The sequence below is a fragment of the Leuciscus leuciscus genome, assembly GCF_965113295.1.
Source record: "Leuciscus leuciscus genome assembly, chromosome: 5".
Classification (NCBI taxonomy): Eukaryota; Metazoa; Chordata; class Actinopteri; order Cypriniformes; family Leuciscidae; genus Leuciscus; species Leuciscus leuciscus.
Window position 1 is genome coordinate 35,915,375 of NC_138729.1, and position 8,908 is coordinate 35,924,282.

The 8,908-nt window shown below is 39.0% G+C and overlaps 1 long non-coding RNA gene across 1 annotated transcript; it reads left to right on the top strand.

Annotated features, from left to right (window-relative positions):
- The first annotated feature begins 360 nt into the window (after positions 1-360).
- On the top strand, positions 361-6,093 carry LOC309498710. Its single transcript, XR_014206019.1, has 2 exons — positions 361-936; positions 3,857-6,093. It is a non-coding gene; the product is annotated as an uncharacterized lncRNA (long non-coding RNA).
- Positions 6,094-8,908: the final 2,815 nt, after the last annotated feature.

Sequence of the window (8,908 nt, forward strand, 5' to 3'; positions counted from 1 at the left end):
CAGCGTCTTAAGTTTGCTTATGAGCTGTGATTTCTCTCTCGAGAAACCACGCTTGTGCATTTTTTTTCTCTGATTCGATCATAAACTTGCGCATTTCAGTACGTACCGTTTCACAGCTGGCGAACGATCCTGGCTTCAGCGTCATCACTACGATTGATGTTACGGCTTGTGTTCACACCGCGCGCGTTCTGGGACTGAACACGGCAATGTTACTAGGTCCCCAACCCGGCATCGATGCCGGAATCAATCCCGGGTCGTGTTTGCGTTCACACAGAAGGCGTTCTGGCAATTTTCCGGGATCATCGCGCTGTGTGAAAGGGGCTATATATGTATGACAATTTCATTGGGTTTTATGGAGAGGGTACACCATCTCCTAAATCCCACTGGGAAAAAGATTTGGAGTGTATTTTTGAACAACATTCTCATGTAACAGCAGACAGATTAAATCAAAAGGTCTTCATTTGTTAATTAAAACACATACCTTTCAATCGACTTAATGTGGCGCTGCGCATGCAGACCGAATGGCGTATAACATCAAAATATAGCGAAAGCGACTGCGAAGCACAGCTTTCGAATCACTTTCACGATTTTTGATGTCATACGCCAAATGGTCTATGTTGGCTTTTTTAATTTGCCATGAGATTTACTTGGGCAGCGTGAGACAGAGCCTGAAAGCACCAAATGTGTGAGAGTTGTTAACCCTGTATAAAGTGGGTTAAATATCAGGTTGTTGTTCACCAAAACACACAAAACACACCTGGCAAATGAACAGCCAGCCACATGTACTTTTTGGCTCTTGTGTACTTCATTAAGTGTTAAAGTGAATCACAATGTTCTGCCATTGTAGTGAATTCATCCAACCGGGTGTTTATTCAGTTATCTTCTTTTGTGTTCCACAGAAGTTGGAAAGACATACAGATTTGGGACGAAATGAGGGTGAGTAAATGATGACAGAGTTTTAATTTTTCATATAAGTCAGCATATTTCTACTTTCAGTTACTTACTCCCCGAAACCGCTTATTACTTTAAACACCTTCTCTTAATTTTTTACAGATTACCTCTACTTATTTATTTAGTTCTCCAAACATAGCCTACAGCGAACGTTAAACCTCTTAAAATAACCTTCTACTTTGATCTTGTCACTAACATACGTTTACAGGGTCATGCACCTACACGGGCACCTGGAGCATGCCTGTAGTTTGCGTGGTAGGATGTGTTATTCTACGAAAATCACAGTTATTTGGTAGCTACACTTATGTTTGGAGGTCTGAAGTAGAGGTGTTTAAACAGTAGCATTGAATTATATAACAGAAGGAAGCTAAGAAAAGGAGAGGACTGCATAAGTGGTCCCTCTGTGGTTCTAGGAAACGAGAGAGAGAAAGAGAGACATGTTGAGTAGAGGCCTAGACACCTCTACATCATGGTGAACTCATTTTGCCCCTCTGCTGGATGCGGTAATAGAATGGGGAATTCACAGACCCAAAGCTGTGAACGCTCCAGCACTAAATTTTGTTTCAGTTACTCTGAGAAGAAATGGTTCTCATTGAGGACAACTCTAGTCAATTTCCCTCCGTCTTGAAGCCTTGTGGGACTTGTGTGAGGAAACCATTGTTATGTGAAACATTTGTTTTTCCTCATCCTAAATCTTAAACTTCGGGATGTTGTTATCAATCATCTCAAAAGAAAAATGGAATAAAAACAAAAAGTGATCCTTTACAATAAGGTATTTGTTAACATCAGTTAACATGAACTAACAATGAAAAATACTTCTAAAGCATTTATTAATCTTAATGTTAATTTCAGCATTTACTAAAGTTATTTACTATAACTTTATTTACTAAAGTTGTATCTGTTGACCTGAGCTAACATGAACTTACAATGAACAGTTGTATTTATATTAACAAACTCTAACAGAGATCTATTGCTCATTGTTAGTTAATGCAATAATTAACAATAACTAATGGGACATTATTGTAAAGTGTTACTTAAAAGTTTATATTATAGGACTTTGTAAGTGTTTGAGAAACAAGTGCATAATGAATGAAATGGTGGCTCACAGACAGAGGAAGTCAGGAGAGACATTGATGGATGACCAAAGGTCTCAGTAAAACCCTGTAGCATGGCACAATGCTTTGTATAAACATACAAAAAGTAGCAGGGGTTCACCTAGACTGTGAAATGTCTGCAAACCTTCTGGCAAGCCACAGGAAGTCATGACCTCAGAGGGAAAACAAAGATGTACTGTTCGATATATATATATATATATATATATATATATATATATATATATATATATATATATGCTCTGAAATGGCCTTCATTTAAGACTATTAGTGTTAAAGTTGATTTACAAGTCACTTTTTCTCTACATCCACTCAGATACGGCATTAAAGAAATAGTCCAGATTCAATACAAGTTAAGCTTGCTCTAATACCGTATGCCCTTCTTTCTTTAATAAACCACAAATGGAGAATAAAAAAAAAAAAAATCCTGCTTACGCTCATCCATATAATGGCAATGAATAGCGACCAGCATCAAGCTTTTTAAAAAACACGAAAAGTATCACAGATCGTCGCTTTGCCGTGCACTATGGCCAAGGTAAGAATTTTCCTTAAAAATAATGCATAGAATTTCATCATATACCCCGAGAACACTTGGAATTTGACTCGTGTGGCATGGGATCATTTCATTTTAGGGTAAACTATCCCTTTAATCTGCATTTATGGCAGAATTGCCAAAAAATTAAGTTTACATGAGGCGCTACAATGGAAGTAAATGGGGTCAATTTGTGAAGGATTTAAAAGCATAACTATGAAGCTTATACTTTATTTTTTTATATTTTTTATATATATACATTAATTTTATTTGTTAAAGCTTTATTATTACAGCTATAAGGTTGTTCTAGTCATTTGTATGGTTCTTTAGGCATTGTGTTGTCAATGCAATTAAGCTATAAAACTGGATATAACTTTACACAGAAAAGTAAGCTTGTCCTCCCATACACTAATATCATTATGCCACAAGTGGTCTGGACTGATCTTAACTTGTATTGAATTTGGAATATTCTTTTTAAGTTAATGCTAATCAGGTCCTTCATTTCGCCTTGTGTCAAAGTAGTTTTAAAACTAAGGCACGTCTAGTTCGCTTATTCGCAAACCCTATACTAATGTCTGTAGACATCTTGTTGAACTCTTAATTGGTGCCATGTGCACTGACCTGTGGCAGCAAGTGCCCCTGTTTTAGGTATGGGGGAAAGATAAACAGTGAGGAAGGTCATAGATCTCCATTTCTGTTTCAATCCCCAACTGTCTTTTGGAATCCAGAGAGATGCATAGAGTAGTATTTCATCTTTCTTTTCATCTAAAGACCTCTCATCTACAAGTTAACAGCTTCTCGAGCTAGGTTTAACTGCCAGACCACTGGGTAAATCTGCTGGCTAAATATTAAAATATGGATAGCCCCTAGAATAAATGGACTGACTGATCTGACTAAATCTAAAGATGTTTGTAATATAACAGGATTTCAACACCATTATCACGTAGTTGACATTGTGTCAGAAAACGTGAGAAATGTAGGTGAACTGCGTTATTTTCCATCTGTCTGCAATGCACCCGGATAAAGTTAAGCCTGTGAAATTGTCCATTTACCCCTTAACTACTTGAAACTTGATCATTTCCAGATGCCACTATACTGTTCTAGCCCTGAGCTACAGCAACTTGAATGCAAATCACATATTTCAATGCACAGTATTTTTTGTTAGTTATCCTGAAGTAATTTCTTTGAAGAATTATCCGAGGGGATTTGTGACTTTACTCTTGAAGATGATGGATAACAGCTTATTTTCCCTTTTCTATAGAATGACGGTTGTGACAGTATGTCTTTGTAATCCATGCGGACGGTGAGATGATGTCCTTATAAGAGGACACAAGCAGAGAAAGATGCATATCAACGTGATCTCATTAGTAATGGCAGGTATTCATATGTAAACCGGTTCTTCTAGCACGCATACATTTTCATATACATTTACTGGATAAAGACAAAAAATATTACATTATTTACATACGCCTATCTAAAACATAGGCGTTATTGAATAAAAAGCAATTAAGCAATAAATGTACAAATTCATTATAATATTGAATTCATGGAATTAAAATGTTGAATTTGATAGTATAGAATGTTTATAAAAATGTTTACAAATTATTGTCGCTGTACATTTATCTGCCTATAGGCTACACTACCATTCAAAGGTTTGGGGTCAGTAAGATTTTAACGTTTTTGATATACGTCTCTAAAGGCTGCATAAATTCTGTAATTAAAAGTGCAGTAAAAAGTTATATTGAATTTTTTTTTTTTTTTGCTATTTAAAATAACTGTTCTATTGTAATATAATTAAAAATGTAATCTATACCTGTGATGGTAAAGCTGATTTTTCAGCAGCCATTATTCATCTTCAGTGTCACATGATCCTTCAGATATCATTCTAATATTCTGTTTTGCTGCTTCTTATCATCAGTGTTGAAAATTATTTGTACTTTTATGAAGCTATGCATACAGTATGTGTATATATATATATATATATATATATATATATATATATATATATACACACACTGACCTAAAGGATTATTAGGAACACCATACTAATACTGTGTTTGACCCCCTTTCGCCTTCAGAACTGCCTTAATTCTACGTGGCATTGATTCAACAAGGTGCTGTAAGCATTCTTTAGAAATGTTGGCCCATATTGATAGGATAGCATCTTGCAGTTGATGGAGATTTGTGGGATGCACATCCAGGGCACGAAGCTCCCGTTCCACCACATCCCAAAGATGCTCTATTGGGTTGAGATCTGGTGACTGTGGGGGCCATTTTAGTACAGTGAACTCATTGTCATGTTCAAGAAACCAATTTGAAATGATTCGAGCTTTGTGACATGGTGCATTATCCTGCTGGAAGTAGCCATCAGAGGATGGGTACATGGTGGTCATAAAGGGATGGACATGGTCAGAAACAATGCTCAGGTAGGCCGTGGCATTTAGACGATGCCCAATTGGCACTAAGGGGCCTAAAGTGTGCCAAGAAAACATCCCACACCATTACACCACCACCACCAGCCTGCACAGTGGTAACAAGGCATGATGGATCCATGTTCTCATTCTGTTTACGCCAAATTCTGACTCTACCATCTGAATGTCTCAACAGAAATCGAGACTCATCAGACCAGGCAACGGTCAGAAACAATGCTCAGGTAGGCCGTGGCATTTAAACGATGCCCAATTGGCACTAAGGGGCCTAAAGTGTGCCAAGAAAACATCCCCCACACCATTACACCACCACCACCAGCCTGCACAGTGGTAACAAGGCATGATGGATCCATGTTCTCATTCTGTTTACGCCAAATTCTGACTCTACCATCTGAATGTCTCAACAGAAATCGAGACTCATCAGACCAGGCAACATTTTTCCAGTCTTCCAACTGTCCAATTTTGGTTAGCTTGTGCAAATTGTAGCCTCTTTTTCCTATTTGTAGTGGAGATGAGTGGTACCCGGTGGGGTCTTCTGCTGTTGTAGCCCATCCGCCTCAAGGTTGTGCGTGTTGTGGCTTCACAAATGCTTTGCTGCATACCTCGGTTGTAATGAGTGGTTATTTCAGTCAAAGTTGCTCTTCTATCAGCTTGAATCAGTCGGCACATTCTCCTCTGACCTCTAGCATCAACAAGGCATTTTCGCCCACAGGACTGCCGCATACTGGATGTTTTTCCCTTTTCACACCATTCTTTGTAAACCCTAGAAATGGTTGTGCGTGAAAATCCCAGTAACTGAGCAGATTGTGAAATACTCAGACCGGCCCGTCTGGCACCAACAACCATGCCACGCTCAAAATTGCTTAAATCACCTTTCTTTCCCATTCTGACATTCAGTTTGGAGTTCAGGAGATTGTCTTGACCAGGACCACACCCCTAAATGCATTGAAGCAACTGCCATGTGATTGGTTGATTAGATAATTGCATTAATGAGAAATTGAACAGGTGTTCCTAATAATCCTTTAGGTGAGTGTATATATATATATATATATATATATATATATATATATATATATCTTTATTACATGTTTCAGCGCACATATCCATACAGTGGGGAGAACAAGTATTTGATACACTGCCAATTTTGCAGGTTTTCCTACTTACAAAGCATGTAGAGGTCTGTAATTTTTATCATATTAGGTACTCTTCAACTGTGAGTGACGGAATCTAAAACAAAAATCCAGAAAATCACATTGTATGATTTTTAAGTAATTAATTTGCATTTTATTGCATGACATAAGTATTTGATACATCAGAAAAGCAGAACTTAATATTTGGTACTTAATAAAAGACACCTGTCCACACACTCAATTAAACAGACTCCAACCTCTCCACAATGGCCAAGACCAGAGAGCTGTGTAAGGACATCAGGGATAAAATCGTAGACCTGCACAAGGCTGGGATGGGCTACAGGACAATAGGCAAGCAGCTTGATGACGGTCAATCTCCCTCAGTCTGGGGCACCATGCAAGATCTCACCTCGTGGGGCATCAATGATCATGAGGAAGGTGAGGGATCAGCCCTGAACTACATGGCAGGACCTGGTCAATGACCTGAAGAGAGCTGGGACCACAGTCTCAAAGAAAACCATTAGTAACACACTACGCCGTCATGGATTAAAATCCTGCAGCGCACGCAAGGTCCCCCTGCTCAAGCCATGTCCAGGCCCGTCTGAAGTTTGCCAATGACCATCTGGATGATCCAGAGGAGGAATGGGAGAAGGTCATGTGGTCTGATGAGACAGAAATAGAGCTTTTTGGTCTAAACTCCACTCGCCATGTTTGGAGGAAGAAGAAGGATGAGTACAACCCCAAGAACACCATCCCAACCATGAAGCGTGGAGGTGGAAACATCATTCTTTGAGGATGCTTTTCTGCAAAGGCGACAGGACGACTGCACCGTATTGAGGGGAGGATGGATGGGGCCATGTATCGCGAGATCTTGGCCAACAACCTCCTTCCCTCAGTAAGAGCATTGAAGATGGGTCGTGGCTGGGTCTTCCAGCATGACATCGACCCGAAACACACAGCCAGGGCAACTAAGGAGTGGCTCCGTAAGAAGCATCTCAAGGTCCTGGAGTGGCCTAGCCAGTCTCCAGACCTGAACCCAATAGAAAATCTTGGAGGGAGCTGAAAGTCCGTATTGCCCAACGACAGCCCCGAAACCTGAAGGATCTGGAGAAGGTCTGTATAGAGGAGTGGGCCAAAATCCCTTCTGCAGTGTGTGCAAACCTGGTCAAGAACTACAGGAAATTAATTACTTAAAAATCATACAATGTGATTTTCTGGATTTTTTTAGATTCTGTCACTCACAGTTGAAAGAGTACCTATGATAAAAATTACAGACCTCTACATGCTTTGTAAGTGGGAAAACCTGCAATATCGGCAGTGTATCAAATACTTGTTCTCCCCACTGTACATGCAAAAATGTACATGCAAACATTATATACAGTACAAATAAACCTGAATCAGGTTAGACATTATATATTTTTTTCATCAAATAGCACAAATGTCACTTTTTTTGATGGCAAATCCAATTCTGTCTGAATCAGAAGGAATGTTTTGGTTCAATACTGAGAATCCTCTGGAGACATCATTAGACTCAGTCTACAATGAGGATGGGTTTTCAGAAGCAGTCCACACCAGTAGAATCGATTAACTTTCACAGTGCTCGTTCACTACAAAACGAATCATTCCTATACAACATCTACTCGTTTGTTTCTTTCTATCTTTTTTCTTCAATCGCTTCCTTTCTGAAAGCAGTCTATGGCTCCAGGCCTGAGCTTTTAAAAGCTCTCAAATCTGGAGCAGGAACACTCCAGCTGGGTCACGTTATTGTTGCACTTCCCATTTAAAAAACCCCCCTAAATTCTGTCCTTTGATGTTCATATTAGATTGGCACATTGGCCATGGGACATGGTCCTCGGGATATACTTCATATTTATTATAATGCGACAAATAGCTCAATTACCTAGAGTATTTCTTATCTGTTCAATCAAATACTTAGGTTAATTAATCATAACACACTTTTAATAATGTCATGTTTCGAATTAAAATTGAGATTTTTTTTTAATAAAACCATTCACAGAAAATTTAATTCGAAATCAGACTTTCCGTCTCTTTAGTTAAATTCAGTCTCAAGTTTGTCCGCCAAATGTGAATAGAGAGCCTGTAAGGAAGCCTTTGTGTATGCCCTGAAATAATGAAAAACAAATGCTTAAAATCAGCTGAGCAGTGATGTCACTGGGGAAGCCCTGACCTCAGACAAAGCCTGAGGAGGGGAGCCCAGCGCCTGGAACAGGGCACTATTGTCCTTATGCCACTGTATTGAGACTTTCTCAGGTGTCCAATGCTTTCATTTGGATTGTGTTGGTGCTTTTTAGATGAGTCAGTTTTTCTGTGGTATTGGCTTCTACTTTTCCACAGACAGTTTACTTTAGAACTTTGTATGAGAGAATGAATGAACAGACTATGAGTAAGGCGCAACAGAAGTCATAAAAAAGAGTTATAAGAGAGGAGGAGACAGCTGTGTTTCCTGCAGTTTCTGTTGCTACTGATTGGGACACATTCCAATGTTACTCTGGTCCTGTGATTAGAACAAAAAAAGGCAGTTGAGAATAAATCACCTGGCCTTCTGATGCAGTTCAGATGACAAGCCCCCAGTCTCTGCTTCATTCATGTGTAGCTTTCCCACAAGCAATACAATATATTGTAAATAAACTTGAATTTAGAAAGCATTTTGACTTTCTCTCAGCCTGCATTGCCAGTTATGTAACAGTGTTTGGATACTTAGTTCACTAACTCAATGTTCCAGCTTGCTTTCAG